Source organism: Lingula anatina, chromosome 5 (genome assembly GCF_051362555.1).
Source record: "Lingula anatina isolate TDL-2025a chromosome 5, LinAna3.0, whole genome shotgun sequence".
NCBI lineage: Eukaryota > Metazoa > Brachiopoda > Lingulata > Lingulida > Lingulidae > Lingula > Lingula anatina.
Genome location: NC_141771.1, coordinates 25,651,144 through 25,664,212, shown reverse-complemented (window position 1 = coordinate 25,664,212; position 13,069 = coordinate 25,651,144). Strand labels below are relative to the sequence as shown.

The following is a 13,069-nucleotide window of genomic DNA, read 5'->3' as shown; positions in this document are numbered from 1 at the left end:
CTAACCCTAACCCTAACCCTAACCCTAACCCCTAACCCTAACCCTAACCCTAACCCTAACCCTAACCCTAACCCTAACCCTAACCCTAACCCTAACCCTAACCCTAACCCTAACCCTAACCCTAACCCTAACCCTAACCCTAACCCTAACCCTAACCCTAACCCTAACCCTAACCCTAACCCTAACCCTAACCCTAACCCTAACCCTAACCCTAACCCTAACCCTAACCCTAACCCTAACCCTAACCCTAACCCTAACCCTAACCCTAACCCTAACCCTAACCCTAACCCTAACCCTAACCCTAACCCTAACCCTAACCCTAACCCTAACCCTAACCCTAACCCTAACCCTAACCCTAACCCTAACCCTAACCCTAACCCTAACCCTAACCCTAACCCTAACCCTAACCCTAACCCTAACCCTAACCCTAACCCTAACCCTAACCCTAACCCTAACCCTAACCCTAACCCTAACCCTAACCCTAACCCTAACCCTAACCCTAACCCTAACCCTAACCCTAACCCTAACCCTAACCCTAACCCTAACCCTAACCCTAACCCTAACCCTAACCCTAACCCTAACCCTAACCCTAACCCTAACCCTAACCCTAACCCTAACCCTAACCCTAACCCTAACCCTAACCCTAACCCTAACCCTAACCCTAACCCTAACCCTAACCCTAACCCTAACCCTAACCCTAACCCTAACCCTAACCCTAACCCTAACCCTAACCCTAACCCTAACCCTAACCCTAACCCTAACCCTAACCCTAACCCTAACCCTAACCCTAACCCTAACCCTAACCCTAACCCTAACCCTAACCCTAACCCTAACCCTAACCCTAACCCTAACCCTAACCCTAACCCTAACCCTAACCCTAACCCTAACCCTAACCCTAACCCTAACCCTAACCCTAACCCTAACCCTAACCCTAACCCTAACCCTAACCCTAACCCTAACCCTAACCCTAACCCTAACCCTAACCCTAACCCTAACCCTAACCCTAACCCTAACCCTAACCCTAACCCTAACCCTAACCCTAACCCTAACCCTAACCCTAACCCTAACCCTAACCCTAACCCTAACCCTAACCCTAACCCTAACCCTAACCCTAACCCTAACCCTAACCCTAACCCTAACCCTAACCCTAACCCTAACCCTAACCCTAACCCTAACCCTAACCCTAACCCTAACCCTAACCCTAACCCTAACCCTAACCCTAACCCTAACCCTAACCCTAACCCTAACCCTAACCCTAACCCTAACCCTAACCCTAACCCTAACCCTAACCCTAACCCTAACCCTAACCCTAACCCTAACCCTAACCCTAACCCTAACCCTAACCCTAACCCTAACCCTAACCCTAACCCTAACCCTAACCCTAACCCTAACCCTAACCCTAACCCTAACCCTAACCCTAACCCTAACCCTAACCCTAACCCTAACCCTAACCCTAACCCTAACCCTAACCCTAACCCTAACCCTAACCCTAACCCTAACCCTAACCCTAACCCTAACCCTAACCCTAACCCTAACCCTAACCCTAACCCTAACCCTAACCCTAACCCTAACCCTAACCCTAACCCTAACCCTAACCCTAACCCTAACCCTAACCCTAACCCTAACCCTAACCCTAACCCTAACCCTAACCCTAACCCTAACCCTAACCCTAACCCTAACCCTAACCCTAACCCTAACCCTAACCCTAACCCTAACCCTAACCCTAACCCTAACCCTAACCCTAACCCTAACCCTAACCCTAACCCTAACCCTAACCCTAACCCTAACCCTAACCCTAACCCTAACCCTAACCCTAACCCTAACCCTAACCCTAACCCTAACCCTAACCCTAACCCTAACCCTAACCCTAACCCTAACCCTAACCCTAACCCTAACCCTAACCCTAACCCTAACCCTAACCCTAACCCTAACCCTAACCCTAACCCTAACCCTAACCCTAACCCTAACCCTAACCCTAACCCTAACCCTAACCCTAACCCTAACCCTAACCCTAACCCTAACCCTAACCCTAACCCTAACCCTAACCCTAACCCTAACCCTAACCCTAACCCTAACCCTAACCCTAACCCTAACCCTAACCCTAACCCTAACCCTAACCCTAACCCTAACCCTAACCCTAACCCTAACCCTAACCCTAACCCTAACCCTAACCCTAACCCTAACCCTAACCCTAACCCTAACCCTAACCCTAACCCTAACCCTAACCCTAACCCTAACCCTAACCCTAACCCTAACCCTAACCCTAACCCTAACCCTAACCCTAACCCTAACCCTAACCCTAACCCTAACCCTAACCCTAACCCTAACCCTAACCCTAACCCTAACCCTAACCCTAACCCTAACCCTAACCCTAACCCTAACCCTAACCCTAACCCTAACCCTAACCCTAACCCTAACCCTAACCCTAACCCTAACCCTAACCCTAACCCTAACCCTAACCCTAACCCTAACCCTAACCCTAACCCTAACCCTAACCCTAACCCTAACCCTAACCCTAACCCTAACCCTAACCCTAACCCTAACCCTAACCCTAACCCTAACCCTAACCCTAACCCTAACCCTAACCCTAACCCTAACCCTAACCCTAACCCTAACCCTAACCCTAACCCTAACCCTAACCCTAACCCTAACCCTAACCCTAACCCTAACCCTAACCCTAACCCTAACCCTAACCCTAACCCTAACCCTAACCCTAACCCTAACCCTAACCCTAACCCTAACCCTAACCCTAACCCTAACCCTAACCCTAACCCTAACCCTAACCCTAACCCTAACCCTAACCCTAACCCTAACCCTAACCCTAACCCTAACCCTAACCCTAACCCTAACCCTAACCCTAACCCTAACCCTAACCCTAACCCTAACCCTAACCCTAACCCTAACCCTAACCCTAACCCTAACCCTAACCCTAACCCTAACCCTAACCCTAACCCTAACCCTAACCCTAACCCTAACCCTAACCCTAACCCTAACCCTAACCCTAACCCTAACCCTAACCCTAACCCTAACCCTAACCCTAACCCTAACCCTAACCCTAACCCTAACCCTAACCCTAACCCTAACCCTAACCCTAACCCTAACCCTAACCCTAACCCTAACCCTAACCCTAACCCTAACCCTAACCCTAACCCTAACCCTAACCCTAACCCTAACCCTAACCCTAACCCTAACCCTAACCCTAACCCTAACCCTAACCCTAACCCTAACCCTAACCCTAACCCTAACCCTAACCCTAACCCTAACCCTAACCCTAACCCTAACCCTAACCCTAACCCTAACCCTAACCCTAACCCTAACCCTAACCCTAACCCTAACCCTAACCCTAACCCTAACCCTAACCCTAACCCTAACCCTAACCCTAACCCTAACCCTAACCCTAACCCTAACCCTAACCCTAACCCTAACCCTAACCCTAACCCTAACCCTAACCCTAACCCTAACCCTAACCCTAACCCTAACCCTAACCCTAACCCTAACCCTAACCCTAACCCTAACCCTAACCCTAACCCTAACCCTAACCCTAACCCTAACCCTAACCCTAACCCTAACCCTAACCCTAACCCTAACCCTAACCCTAACCCTAACCCTAACCCTAACCCTAACCCTAACCCTAACCCTAACCCTAACCCTAACCCTAACCCTAACCCTAACCCTAACCCTAACCCTAACCCTAACCCTAACCCTAACCCTAACCCTAACCCTAACCCTAACCCTAACCCTAACCCTAACCCTAACCCTAACCCTAACCCTAACCCTAACCCTAACCCTAACCCTAACCCTAACCCTAACCCTAACCCTAACCCTAACCCTAACCCTAACCCTAACCCTAACCCTAACCCTAACCCTAACCCTAACCCTAACCCTAACCCTAACCCTAACCCTAACCCTAACCCTAACCCTAACCCTAACCCTAACCCTAACCCTAACCCTAACCCTAACCCTAACCCTAACCCTAACCCTAACCCTAACCCTAACCCTAACCCTAACCCTAACCCTAACCCTAACCCTAACCCTAACCCTAACCCTAACCCTAACCCTAACCCTAACCCTAACCCTAACCCTAACCCTAACCCTAACCCTAACCCTAACCCTAACCCTAACCCTAACCCTAACCCTAACCCTAACCCTAACCCTAACCCTAACCCTAACCCTAACCCTAACCCTAACCCTAACCCTAACCCTAACCCTAACCCTAACCCTAACCCTAACCCTAACCCTAACCCTAACCCTAACCCTAACCCTAACCCTAACCCTAACCCTAACCCTAACCCTAACCCTAACCCTAACCCTAACCCTAACCCTAACCCTAACCCTAACCCTAACCCTAACCCTAACCCTAACCCTAACCCTAACCCTAACCCTAACCCTAACCCTAACCCTAACCCTAACCCTAACCCTAACCCTAACCCTAACCCTAACCCTAACCCTAACCCTAACCCTAACCCTAACCCTAACCCTAACCCTAACCCTAACCCTAACCCTAACCCTAACCCTAACCCTAACCCTAACCCTAACCCTAACCCTAACCCTAACCCTAACCCTAACCCTAACCCTAACCCTAACCCTAACCCTAACCCTAACCCTAACCCTAACCCTAACCCTAACCCTAACCCTAACCCTAACCCTAACCCTAACCCTAACCCTAACCCTAACCCTAACCCTAACCCTAACCCTAACCCTAACCCTAACCCTAACCCTAACCCTAACCCTAACCCTAACCCTAACCCTAACCCTAACCCTAACCCTAACCCTAACCCTAACCCTAACCCTAACCCTAACCCTAACCCTAACCCTAACCCTAACCCTAACCCTAACCCTAACCCTAACCCTAACCCTAACCCTAACCCTAACCCTAACCCTAACCCTAACCCTAACCCTAACCCTAACCCTAACCCTAACCCTAACCCTAACCCTAACCCTAACCCTAACCCTAACCCTAACCCTAACCCTAACCCTAACCCTAACCCTAACCCTAACCCTAACCCTAACCCTAACCCTAACCCTAACCCTAACCCTAACCCTAACCCTAACCCTAACCCTAACCCTAACCCTAACCCTAACCCTAACCCTAACCCTAACCCTAACCCTAACCCTAACCCTAACCCTAACCCTAACCCTAACCCTAACCCTAACCCTAACCCTAACCCTAACCCTAACCCTAACCCTAACCCTAACCCTAACCCTAACCCTAACCCTAACCCTAACCCTAACCCTAACCCTAACCCTAACCCTAACCCTAACCCTAACCCTAACCCTAACCCTAACCCTAACCCTAACCCTAACCCTAACCCTAACCCTAACCCTAACCCTAACCCTAACCCTAACCCTAACCCTAACCCTAACCCTAACCCTAACCCTAACCCTAACCCTAACCCTAACCCTAACCCTAACCCTAACCCTAACCCTAACCCTAACCCTAACCCTAACCCTAACCCTAACCCTAACCCTAACCCTAACCCTAACCCTAACCCTAACCCTAACCCTAACCCTAACCCTAACCCTAACCCTAACCCTAACCCTAACCCTAACCCTAACCCTAACCCTAACCCTAACCCTAACCCTAACCCTAACCCTAACCCTAACCCTAACCCTAACCCTAACCCTAACCCTAACCCTAACCCTAACCCTAACCCTAACCCTAACCCTAACCCTAACCCTAACCCTAACCCTAACCCTAACCCTAACCCTAACCCTAACCCTAACCCTAACCCTAACCCTAACCCTAACCCTAACCCTAACCCTAACCCTAACCCTAACCCTAACCCTAACCCTAACCCTAACCCTAACCCTAACCCTAACCCTAACCCTAACCCTAACCCTAACCCTAACCCTAACCCTAACCCTAACCCTAACCCTAACCCTAACCCTAACCCTAACCCTAACCCTAACCCTAACCCTAACCCTAACCCTAACCCTAACCCTAACCCTAACCCTAACCCTAACCCTAACCCTAACCCTAACCCTAACCCTAACCCTAACCCTAACCCTAACCCTAACCCTAACCCTAACCCTAACCCTAACCCTAACCCTAACCCTAACCCTAACCCTAACCCTAACCCTAACCCTAACCCTAACCCTAACCCTAACCCTAACCCTAACCCTAACCCTAACCCTAACCCTAACCCTAACCCTAACCCTAACCCTAACCCTAACCCTAACCCTAACCCTAACCCTAACCCTAACCCTAACCCTAACCCTAACCCTAACCCTAACCCTAACCCTAACCCTAACCCTAACCCTAACCCTAACCCTAACCCTAACCCTAACCCTAACCCTAACCCTAACCCTAACCCTAACCCTAACCCTAACCCTAACCCTAACCCTAACCCTAACCCTAACCCTAACCCTAACCCTAACCCTAACCCTAACCCTAACCCTAACCCTAACCCTAACCCTAACCCTAACCCTAACCCTAACCCTAACCCTAACCCTAACCCTAACCCTAACCCTAACCCTAACCCTAACCCTAACCCTAACCCTAACCCTAACCCTAACCCTAACCCTAACCCTAACCCTAACCCTAACCCTAACCCTAACCCTAACCCTAACCCTAACCCTAACCCTAACCCTAACCCTAACCCTAACCCTAACCCTAACCCTAACCCTAACCCTAACCCTAACCCTAACCCTAACCCTAACCCTAACCCTAACCCTAACCCTAACCCTAACCCTAACCCTAACCCTAACCCTAACCCTAACCCTAACCCTAACCCTAACCCTAACCCTAACCCTAACCCTAACCCTAACCCTAACCCTAACCCTAACCCTAACCCTAACCCTAACCCTAACCCTAACCCTAACCCTAACCCTAACCCTAACCCTAACCCTAACCCTAACCCTAACCCTAACCCTAACCCTAACCCTAACCCTAACCCTAACCCTAACCCTAACCCTAACCCTAACCCTAACCCTAACCCTAACCCTAACCCTAACCCTAACCCTAACCCTAACCCTAACCCTAACCCTAACCCTAACCCTAACCCTAACCCTAACCCTAACCCTAACCCTAACCCTAACCCTAACCCTAACCCTAACCCTAACCCTAACCCTAACCCTAACCCTAACCCTAACCCTAACCCTAACCCTAACCCTAACCCTAACCCTAACCCTAACCCTAACCCTAACCCTAACCCTAACCCTAACCCTAACCCTAACCCTAACCCTAACCCTAACCCTAACCCTAACCCTAACCCTAACCCTAACCCTAACCCTAACCCTAACCCTAACCCTAACCCTAACCCTAACCCTAACCCTAACCCTAACCCTAACCCTAACCCTAACCCTAACCCTAACCCTAACCCTAACCCTAACCCTAACCCTAACCCTAACCCTAACCCTAACCCTAACCCTAACCCTAACCCTAACCCTAACCCTAACCCTAACCCTAACCCTAACCCTAACCCTAACCCTAACCCTAACCCTAACCCTAACCCTAACCCTAACCCTAACCCTAACCCTAACCCTAACCCTAACCCTAACCCTAACCCTAACCCTAACCCTAACCCTAACCCTAACCCTAACCCTAACCCTAACCCTAACCCTAACCCTAACCCTAACCCTAACCCTAACCCTAACCCTAACCCTAACCCTAACCCTAACCCTAACCCTAACCCTAACCCTAACCCTAACCCTAACCCTAACCCTAACCCTAACCCTAACCCTAACCCTAACCCTAACCCTAACCCTAACCCTAACCCTAACCCTAACCCTAACCCTAACCCTAACCCTAACCCTAACCCTAACCCTAACCCTAACCCTAACCCTAACCCTAACCCTAACCCTAACCCTAACCCTAACCCTAACCCTAACCCTAACCCTAACCCTAACCCTAACCCTAACCCTAACCCTAACCCTAACCCTAACCCTAACCCTAACCCTAACCCTAACCCTAACCCTAACCCTAACCCTAACCCTAACCCTAACCCTAACCCTAACCCTAACCCTAACCCTAACCCTAACCCTAACCCTAACCCTAACCCTAACCCTAACCCTAACCCTAACCCTAACCCTAACCCTAACCCTAACCCTAACCCTAACCCTAACCCTAACCCTAACCCTAACCCTAACCCTAACCCTAACCCTAACCCTAACCCTAACCCTAACCCTAACCCTAACCCTAACCCTAACCCTAACCCTAACCCTAACCCTAACCCTAACCCTAACCCTAACCCTAACCCTAACCCTAACCCTAACCCTAACCCTAACCCTAACCCTAACCCTAACCCTAACCCTAACCCTAACCCTAACCCTAACCCTAACCCTAACCCTAACCCTAACCCTAACCCTAACCCTAACCCTAACCCTAACCCTAACCCTAACCCTAACCCTAACCCTAACCCTAACCCTAACCCTAACCCTAACCCTAACCCTAACCCTAACCCTAACCCTAACCCCTAACCCTAACCCTAACCCTAACCCTAACCCTAACCCAAACCCTAACTAACCCTAACCCTAACCCTAACTAACCCTTACCCTTACCCTAACCCCTAACCCTAACCCTAACCCTAACCCTAACCTAACCCAAGGAGTTATAACAGAAGGAGATTACACGCGTGGGGGCGGAGCCCGTATTACGGTCTCTCATTGGTTGGAATGAATAGAACCCAGAGAACAATAGATGCCTATCTCTGTTACGCTTAATTGCTACTCTCGTTTAAATCTCGTTTGTAAGTATCTGTGCCTTCGTCTGTTGATTTTTGAGGACAGACACAGAAACGGAGTCCCAAGTTTCTAAAAAATGAGAGAAATACAGAATTTATATGATATTACGTTGGACAAGTTTTTCAAAAAACAGGTAAGTGCTTTTAAATGCATAACTACACGAAATATGAAGATAAATTGCAACTTTTATGTCATAGGGTCTCACCGTGTAAGTGTCCAGCTACACGTTGATCTCGCGAGGTGGTGTGTGGAGAATAAGTATTGCACGAAAAATATTTCCCACTCATAACAAGTGCCTATAAATATAGTATCAGATGAAGAAAGTTTGGTCTTTATACAGTTGCAATTGTTAAGTAATTTGTGGCAATAGCAAAGAATAAAACTTAGGTGCACTTTCAGTAGCCGAATAACAAGCAGATGCTTAAGCCGCCATCTTGTTAATATTTCGAAAAAAAATTACTCCAAAAGACATTTTCCTCCTAGTTTTTGAAACTTGTGTCACATGACAGTCATAAAATTTAACTAATTGTTATGTGTGCAACAGACTTGCTTGAGCAGTATTGTTTTTTTTTTTTTGCGATTTTACTTGTGGTCTAGCTTGGATACGACAATTGACAATTTTCATGAGTTCCGATCAAAAAGTGTTACGCTTGTTACGGCCAAAAGCCTTACCGCTTTTTGTACTTTTCAAATGCAAGATTATAAAAAAAATTGGTGTGTTTAGATTCTTGAACATCTTGGTCGTGGCGTGGTATATATTGCATGGGTATTGCTCCAATATTTCTTGAAAAAAAATAACCTGATTTGTTCAGAATGCCAATTTTTTACTCTAGTGTTATGGGTAAATGTACCATTTTGGCCTTTACCTTTTTCGTGTTTAAAACTAAAAAGACTTATCATGACAGTTGGTCATCATTTTTCTTCTCACCATGATGGGTGGCTTTGGAGTGGTAACTTTGTTGTTAAAGTAAGGTGCTCAGTTATTTTGACTGGAAAAGTTTTGCCTCCACCCAGCATTTTCCATCATGGCGGTCCAGTATCTTTGGTATAGTTATTTTAAACTTATTTAGTCTTCCTTTTACATATATATGTTTTAATTCATATTAAACCTTTGAAAAAAGAACACACATGAATCCTGGTGCTGTCTTAATTTAAAGTCTTAAGGTTTTAAGTTCACCTAGGCTCCACCAATTACTCTACCTGTTATCTCACTACATATCTCCCTTTGGGTCAAGGTGTGTAAGACACACCTTATTGTGTAAGACACCTCTATAATTAAGGATACTTGCTTCTCTACTTTAATTATACTTCACTACTTTGGCATGTTAGGTGGCAAGCTTGGATGTTTCAGTTCATTTTAAGAAAGAAGCTTTGCCTTGGTGGTTACAAAAGAATAGAACTCTATTAAGGTTTATTCATTACTTGAAAGTAAATATTTCATCTTGCAGTGTTGAAACAGAAATTCTCTCAAAATTGATAATGAATTTTACATGCTTATCTTTACACTGCTCAAGTTTTTTTTCCCTTCTATTATAGATATGGGAGAAGGCTACATTGAATGTATGAATTATGGTCAGGCTGGAAAAAATTAAAAAATGTCAATGAAAAAAGGAAGTCAGCGTGTCTGGGGTAAGTTACTTTTCTCATAATGCCTACGATGCATTAAACATTCACTAACAACAGTACCCTTTTTTTAATTTTTTTCAAAATACAACAACCTTGGGCATTTTCCTTTTAGCAACCGGCCTCTCTGAAATCCCCTTTTTGTCCTGTCAGAAGAGTAGGAACCAGGGCGGATTTAAATAATTTCTTGTAATAAGTACAATTTCTTTCAATTTCTTGGAGTTATTAGCTTGTGATCATGAATCTTGATATTCTGTATAAATTTAGTTGTAAATTGTTCATTTATGTGGTGAACATTATTTCAGTCAAGTCATAACAAGATACATTAAACTTCACTGCGTAATTCCATAATGTCTACATGGATACTAGTAGTTCATAATGCTATTATGATGTTTGTTTTTTTCTAACCTACAGGTTTCTCTCTTTTCTGAGTGGCATGGCATTGGCAGGCAGAAGAAAAGGTCCTGAAGAAATTCTCACTTGAGTTGTCCTTTTTGGAGAAGAAACTGGATAAGATTGGCCAACAGAGATTGCATTAAATTAATAGTGCTCCTTCATGACATTTTAAAATATTTTCAGTCACCTAACTGATTCTATACATTTCAAAAGTTGACATAAATTTTATGTTACTGTCACGTGGAAAAAAATTCAAAACCTATATATAATTTGTTGAGTGCCATGGTATAACAGTCTACTTGATTGCAAGTAAAATTTGGACTGTTTCAGTGAAATTTCTTCAAAGCAGTTAATTTTTTCAGCTGTAACATGTACTCCAGTTCATTTTATAAATGTTCTTACTAAGTGCTGTCTTTACTTATAATTACCTTTTGAAAATCCCATGTTTTTTATCCTATTTGTAAGAATTAGCCACTTTAACTTCTAGGGTTTTTTTTCATCCAGCCCATTAGATTCTCAGACCTTGCTGGCCTGTGAGTGGAATAGTATCTGGCACAGACTGGTATCAGCAAGTCAGATAAAAAAGAATATAATTATTTCTATTTGCACGGTTGAAAAAAATGCCAACATAGACTGCATAAAACTGGAAAACTATAGCAACTTAATCATTCTTATGACTTCATTAATTACTGCTTATGTGTAAAATTTTGTTTTTGTTCTTCTATTGATATAATAAAATGGTTTTACTCACAGATGCTACTGTCATGATGCTTGAGTATAGAGTTGACTTAAAAGATATTTTAAGTTAATATAGTAAATAATAGTTTGAAATTAAAAATTCTCATCTTTATTTGTTTCACTTTAAAAAGCTCAGTTAATACTAAAATTTCTGATATATTTTGTACATAAATATATTTATGAATGAATATTCTTAATGTTTAGCACTGTGTACTTGTTTACCGACAAATATGAAGTGTTAGTATGTGTCAAAATAATCCTAAAAAAAAGGGAGATTTCCAAGATAAAGAAATTTATAACGAGTATTTACTACTTAAAGAAGTTTAAAACCATGCAGTCACAAAGCTTAGGCACTGTCTCAATGTATATGTTTATGGGACCCAAGGGCAGGAGGGTCCAAACGTTTATGTATTAATATTATGTTCTTTGGCAGTGAGGACAGACGTTCACTTAAACGTCATTTTCACAAACCACAGTTGGGACGTTTTCTTTTGACTTATCCTTGGTGATTTTTCACTGTGTTGTGCAAAAGAAAAGCCATCTATCACCGACTCAAAAAAACTCATGGCGACCATCCTCAGTCACCACCTTAAAATCGCTTTCTATGATATCGTTCCCTCCCAGCACATCGTCCAAATAACTACCTGTGAAAAAAATCGTCAGCATACAGCGCCGCTTTGACACTACTGATTTCGAATTCTAACGCGAAATAACGCATATAAAATCAATCTCCGAGCGGAGGAGAGCGACCCAGACGAAACCTTGAGACAGGAGGCCCCCCGTAGCTAGCTCCGCCCACCGTAACAGACATCGGACAATAGAGAGGCTTGCGTGTAATCTCCTTCTGTTATAACTCCTTGCCTAACCCTAACCCTAACCCTAACCTAGGTCTTGGACCTAAATAGAGACTTCTCTATTTAGGTCCAAGCCTAGGTCTAGGTTAAAGGTCATTGGCGTGAGGCGGAGACTATGTATGCGACGTGACATGCGAGGAATGGACCTATTAATTCTGTAAATAAACATTTTAAATCTTAAACATGTACGTTGTTGCAATACTATATCTGGCGACGAGGAAGGAACAGACTCACAAGGAAGTCAAACCAAGTAAGAACATGTACCTTTCAAAAACAGACATTGGCTATAACGAAATTAAATGAGTGCAGTACACGCAAAGAGGAGTGGATATAAATGAATTTTATAGAGAGCTTCAAGATATTGGTAAACTGTGTAGTTTTTATGACTTTGGAATCAGAGGTGAAATCACAACTGATTATGGGATGTAAATCTCAGAAAGTCCGACAGAAAGGCTTACGTAACCCGTCCATGATATTTTCGCAATTTTGCAGTATGCGCACACTGAGCAACTTGTCACTTCACATACACGCTGAATGGATGGTTCACAGGGTGCAAGTCAGGAATTCGACAAGTAGTCATGCAGTTTATTTTTAACAACAATGCCGTAATTGTGGAGGAGAATGGCCACATGAGGGTGGACGGTCGAAGTGACCGGCCTTCATCAAGGAGTGTTTCTCTTGTAAATGGTTTCATCATTTCGCATCGATGTGTAGATAGGGTCAGCAACTAACATCATCAGCTACACCTAACAAGCGCTACGCCGTGAAAACCGAAA

General features: G+C 45.0%; 1 long non-coding RNA gene across 3 annotated transcripts; it reads left to right on the top strand.

Moving 5' to 3' along the window:
* Positions 1-8,690: 8,690 nt before the first annotated feature.
* On the top strand, positions 8,691-11,453 carry LOC147761998 (uncharacterized). Of its 3 annotated transcripts, XR_015334632.1 has the most exons (4): positions 8,691-8,815; positions 10,219-10,311; positions 10,421-10,494; positions 10,720-11,453. It is a non-coding gene; the product is annotated as an uncharacterized LOC147761998 (long non-coding RNA). The 3 variants fall into 3 exon arrangements; XR_015334633.1 differs by lacking the exon at positions 10,421-10,494; XR_015334631.1 differs by having other exon boundaries at positions 10,421-11,453.
* Positions 11,454-13,069: the final 1,616 nt, after the last annotated feature.